The sequence below is a fragment of the Cibotium barometz genome, chromosome 42 (assembly GCF_041138505.1).
Source record: "Cibotium barometz isolate CiBa-2024 chromosome 42, ASM4113850v1, whole genome shotgun sequence".
Taxonomy (NCBI): domain Eukaryota; kingdom Viridiplantae; phylum Streptophyta; class Polypodiopsida; order Cyatheales; family Cibotiaceae; genus Cibotium; species Cibotium barometz.
The window spans coordinates 28,660,167-28,666,166 of NC_141087.1; the positions used below are offsets into that span (position 1 = coordinate 28,660,167).

Below are 6,000 nucleotides of genomic sequence, written 5' to 3' on the forward strand. Positions count from 1 at the left end.
TTTATTAGAACCGATTTTTCTTATATTGAGCCGTCAAAATCACACTAATGGTGGACGGTTATTTTTTCTTTGACATTATACACATTCTATGGAGAGAGACAGAGAGAGAGATCCTATCATTGGGTGGTTTTAAAACATGCAAGGATAGGTGGGATTTTTATGCTTGCTAAATTAGGAGTGGCGGCTTCGGCGAGAGAATTGCAACCAATAGGGTGATGATTTCTAATTAAAAACGATGCATTCGTGCTTGTTTTCACCGTTTAACCTCGGATTCATAGCTTGTTTTCTTCACGGCAGACTAGTGCAGTGGTTACCTACTGTGCGATATTGTGTACAGAGAAGGATGAAGTGCTCAGACTCTACTGTCCTCAAGGGCAGCAGCTCCAATATTGTGCAAACACAGGCAACTCCATGTGCCGCCTGCAAACTATTAAGACGCCGCTGTGCTTCTGATTGCCTCTTCGCTCCATACTTTCCCGCTGACGAGCCCCACAAATTTGCCAGTGTCCATAGAGTCTTCGGTGCCAGCAACGTCAATAAAATGCTTCAGGTACAAAATCGTTAATTATGCGCATGATCCCATTGCTCTTGTATTCATCAATTCTGTATGCTACCTCTCTTGCATTGCACCTTTTGTGATTAGGCATTTTTACAAAATTTTGGAATTAAAAGGAGGTCCAATGAGGTGCTTTTCATGGGATGTGTGTGTGTGTGTGAACTTGAATCTGGCCATGTGATTTTTTACGCTTTCCTGTCTTAGGGTATAGATTTATTAACTCATTAAGGCCGATCATGGTGAACTAATTGAGTTTTTTCTCTCGTTTTTTTTGAGGTGGCAGCAATTGTGTGAAGAGGAGAGGGCGGATGCGGTGAGCAGCATGGTGTACGAGTCGGATGCAAGGATAAGGGATCCAGTGTATGGATGTGTGGGCACCATCGCCTGCCTGCAGCAGCAAGTGCTGCACCTGCAGACACAGGTTGCGGTGGCGCAAGCCCACACCGTCTACCTGCAGATGCAGCACGCTGCCTACTTATCTTCATTATCGCCATCGCCAAGATCATCACCACCCCCCCATGATCACGCTACCACAGCAGCCCGCACTAGCCAAGAATTATTAACCCCGCACGACTGATCATAACCTTAGCTTCTCAACCCAAGTCTTCGCTATCTATATCTGTATCTCTTGATCACTTGCCCTGTATTATTGAGAATCGAGCTTCATCCTAAATATAATATATGCAGTCGTTCAATCATTATTTTTAACGCCATGATTAAAATTCATTTCTCGCAAATTGGCTTGCGTGATGCGTCCCATAAATGCATAGACTTCTTGACCTAAATTTTGCAGAGAACGCATTGTTGAATCATATAATTAATGACGTTTGGTATGTTGATATCCTAAGGCTGCCCTTCACACCACACGGACGGTCATTGGCACTGTTGATATTGCACAATTTGTTGAGAACGCATTGTTGAATCATATAATTAATGAAGTTTGGTATGTTGATATCCTAAGGCTGCCCTTCACACCACACGGACGGTCATTGGCACTGTTGATATTGCACTGTTGATATTGCACTGTTTGTTGATCGTTGGGTGGTGGACAAGCACATACAAACTTGATAGACTGATACTTTGCTATGTGGTATGCCAAGGCAGTCCTCGAAAAAAGTGTTTTTTAAAACCTTTAACTTAGATTTAGACTTGAAAATCGCTAAAATCGTACCAATGCTGGGATTCATAACCAAAATATACAAATTTGAACCCTTAAAATCAAAGGCCATGTTGAATTCCAATCGAGGATTTTAAATTTCAGCTGGAAAAATTACACTACAAACGAAAAATTACACTACAAACTTGGTTATGTGAGTGATGTGCCAAGTCATGGCTAATTCTTAGGAGGTTTTGTCCCATGATCTAGTGTAACCTACCTTAATTCTAGCACAAGGCCAATGGTGGAGAGTTAGCCACCATGACTCTTGCAAGGGCTCATTGGCTATGTCCGAGCTTGTTCCAATTGCTCAGTTTCAAGCAATTTGAAAGCACTCATGCTTGCCCAACTAAGATTGAGTGGAAGGACATGTCTTGTAAATGCACCCTAACATGAAGATCACCATTTTTTGAGCGATTGCAACCGAGAGAGGCATTAAAAGAGCTATTATATTATTATTTTTATATCACCTTTACCTACCCCTTGTAATGAAAAAAATCAAGTCATTCTTAACTATTGTTCATGTGTGCATATTTAAAAGTCATGAACCATTGTTTGTGAGTGCTAGCTAGTACAAACTACTAAATTAAGAACACAAATTTAGTGACATCCACAACAAACATTTCTTTCATTAAAGTAAAATTTGGGAAATATTGCATCAGTTCTTCTCACCATGGGTTGAAGAGAGTAATGTTAATTTTGAATAAGCATTTTCTTCATGCTTTCAACAAACTTGAAATTTTGAGGAGTTTTTTTCCCCTCTCCCACCATTTTGAGAAGGATTTTTTGAATTTGAGTTGGCTATGGGTAAAGAAACCCAATAATTTTTGAAAAACTGGTCAAGCTACATATAATCAAAAAATAAGATTAGATACACTATCCCCACCCACTACAAATTCATGAACTCCTTACATCCATTTGGGTACTACCAATTTACAAGAAGCCATTACAAGATAAGAAGGCTAAACCCATAATACGTTTGTTACAAAAAGGAAGGAGTATGGGCAGGGTTGGTTGTTCGTCGCGCCAACACCACCATATCCCCTTTTGTCTCCCAAACCACCCCCACCATTTGCATCTTTAGAGGATTTCCTCAATGGACTCACGAAGTCCTTAACTTTTTAGTATAACCACCCCCCATCAACCTCGCAGCCTCATCTTTGGGAGTCTTAGAAGAAGAAACTCTAGCACTCCCTATTGGAGAGAACCAACATATGTTCCCCCTGATTGCCCATTCAATTGGTGAGATTCACTTGACAACATTGACATTGATAGAGCTCATAATCTTGAAATAGAGGTAGCACCTTGATCCCACACTATCTGTCAAGACAATGATTGATCGACTAGAAATTTGCCTGATCAAAATTTATTTGGAAGAGAAGTTCAACCAATGGTGGTCAAAAAAATGTCACAAGAGGGACCGATGGGGATACAAGTGAAAACAAGCCAGTGCTACCCCAATTATACACAACCTCGTGGGAAAATACAGTGTGTTGTGGTGGGAAAACCTTATCTTCTCTAGACCAAATATTGGAAAAAGACTTGCTATGCTTCCAACAGGTACCTCTCAGACTAACACCAACCTACTTTCCCATCAATTTAACCTAATACTCACTTCATTATCAATTTCTTTACATGATATAATCCTTGGGATGGATTTCCTTAATCACTTCTGCTCACCATTCTCAATTTTTAACCGTTAGTCCCATGAAGTATAATCACCTTTACAATGTTCTTGAGAGGAGCCATTACTTGACTCTCTCTACATTATACACCTTGAAAACTCAACCATGAAGTATAATCACCTTCATCTAATGTTATCAAGAAGCCATGACTTGAGTCTCTCTCCATTCTACATCTTAAAAACTTATCCAATTTCAAGAAACAACAATTTAAGATTCATGCTAGGGTTAAAGCATGGTATCCCTTATAGACCTCTAATCTCTCTCTCTCTCTCTCTCTCTCTCTCTCTAACCTATGCATATTTGATGAGTCATGTGTAAATATGATTAAAAGTGACCTTCTTGTATGCCATTTCTATAAATCTTGTGCAAAACTCTTTGCCCCTCTTGTATATTATAATTCTAAGATAATTGTTTTTTACTAACCTCCTCAACTCTATAGAAAAACACCATGAAATGGCTTTCCTAAACCTATATCCCCTTTGCTCATTACCACCTTTAGCATAGATTTTATCAAGTCATCCATAACTAATATCAATGTGCTAACCAGGCAAATCCATTTAATAATCCATATGTAATCCAATTATTTAAGTTAAAATTCCTCAAGTAACTCTAATAATATAATATCTCCTCAAGTTATAATTATCCTTAGGTAACTATAATAATATAATATCTCCTCCATAGGTAATCTATTTATTTAAGTTATAATTATCCTCATATGCTCTAATAATATAATGTCTCCTCAAGTAATTAATATATCCTGAAAGTAATTACTATATCCCTTGAAAATATTTAAAGATAAACAAGAGAAAAATGGCATGTTTATGATAGTCAAAGAAACTTAGGAGAAGTATATTTTATTCATATTTCTTGCATAGATTGTTTAATTCTAGCTTGTAGATAGGAAAATGATGGAAGCTCGCAAAGGACAATATCTCTATACTCCACATAGGCACTCATTAAAAATATCTAAAAAAATATGTATTTATGATTTGTTATGTTAATTTGAAGAAAAAATAAAGCACATTGACCATTCATATCTATACTTTCATGAAAAATGATTATATACTAACTTAATAAAGTACAAAGTATATTTTGGCTTTGACAGGTATTTCTTTCAATTTTCAAAGCATACATCACTAATCTATTGACGCAACTCTGCAAAATCACAACCACGATTCTACATAATCATGATTGTAACTCTAAGTTTGTTAGAAGAGTAGGTTAGGTTAGCTACCCCTCCTATTGTGCAACATCATTGTGTTTTCCTAGCTTGATGCTCCACGAGGTAAGCCCAAGCATAATTGGATGAGACTCTTGATGTTGAGGGAGTGTGTTGGTGTAACTTTTGGCAACTCTTTTATGGAACACAGTAGCTCATGCTCCTCATTGAATCAGCCAGAATCCTTAGCTTATTCTTGTGTGAACTTTTCCTTGGACATATGATCTTGTTGGTCTGATATAGTAACTTTTCCTTTGAAGCAAGGAATTGGGAAATTCACTTATTTCGACTCAATTTGTTTGGCATATCCTATGACATTAATTTGGGAAGGTTCTTGTGTCTTCCCAGTCATATGTTTTGTGGTTACTGACTTCCGTCTCCATTGCCTCTGAGTTTCAACTTTGTTGGTTGACTTAGTGACCCGAGGTCTTAAATTGGGTCTTGTCTTGGGCGCCCATACCTGCTTTGTTAGTTGATGTGGTGTGTTTGGTAGGGACCCATTTTTGCCTCTTTTTTCTTCTACAACTTTGTATGGTTGGTTCACTTATGGTGGTTGCGGTGTTTGGTGATTGCTGTGATGACAAGGTTTTTGCATGGAAGGCTTTACTACAGCTGGCCATTTTTTAAAAAATTATGTTCATAGTATTGTTGTGATTTTAACAATGCTTTGGGAACCTAATAGTGGTAACATGAGGCTTTCGATGCTAATAATTTTACTGTGGACTGGGATTAAGGCCTCTACCTATCACACTTATTGACATCTTCTAGAATACTTGTGGTGCCTTGGGTGCAAGAAGACATAGTATAATTTTGGATGGCTGTGGTTTCTAAAATTTTGGATGGTTGTGCTCCATAGTGGCAATGTATATCTAAAGCTGCCTTGGATCACAAGTGGGTAGTCCTTTGCTGCCAATTGACTTCACAATTCACAACAAAGATCCATCTTTATTAAGCAATATTTCCTTTTCTAAGGCACCTGTAAGAATGTGACAAAAACTTGACATGACCAAGAGTTATTTTAAGTGGAAACATTAACTTTCAAACATTTAAAAGCTCCTATGGTTCCTGCATGCAATCATTTAACTCTGCTGTTATGTCCTCCAGCTTTGGTTTTTTCAGTTTTAGCCAGGTCTAATACGAGTGTAGGTTGTGACTTTCCCCTCATTCAATCATTGTGCAAGGAGATTAGTAGTTATCTCTCCCATAAAGATTCCTCAAAGGGTTTAAAACACCTCTAAGAAATTTCATGTATTACGTGCGTTCGAGGTATTAAAAAAACCCATTACACTTACATACTTTTATGAATAAAATGACCCATTTTTTTCCATAAACTTATGGCTTTTTTTTACATTGGTTAAAAAACCCCTCATGTAAATGTAATTCT

The 6,000-nt window shown here is 37.7% G+C and overlaps 1 pseudogene; it reads left to right on the plus strand.

Annotated features, from left to right (window-relative positions):
- The first annotated feature begins 343 nt into the window (after positions 1 to 343).
- Positions 344 to 1,133, plus strand: LOC147614349 (LOB domain-containing protein 4 pseudogene; annotated as a pseudogene).
- The last annotated feature ends 4,867 nt before the right edge of the window (positions 1,134 to 6,000 follow it).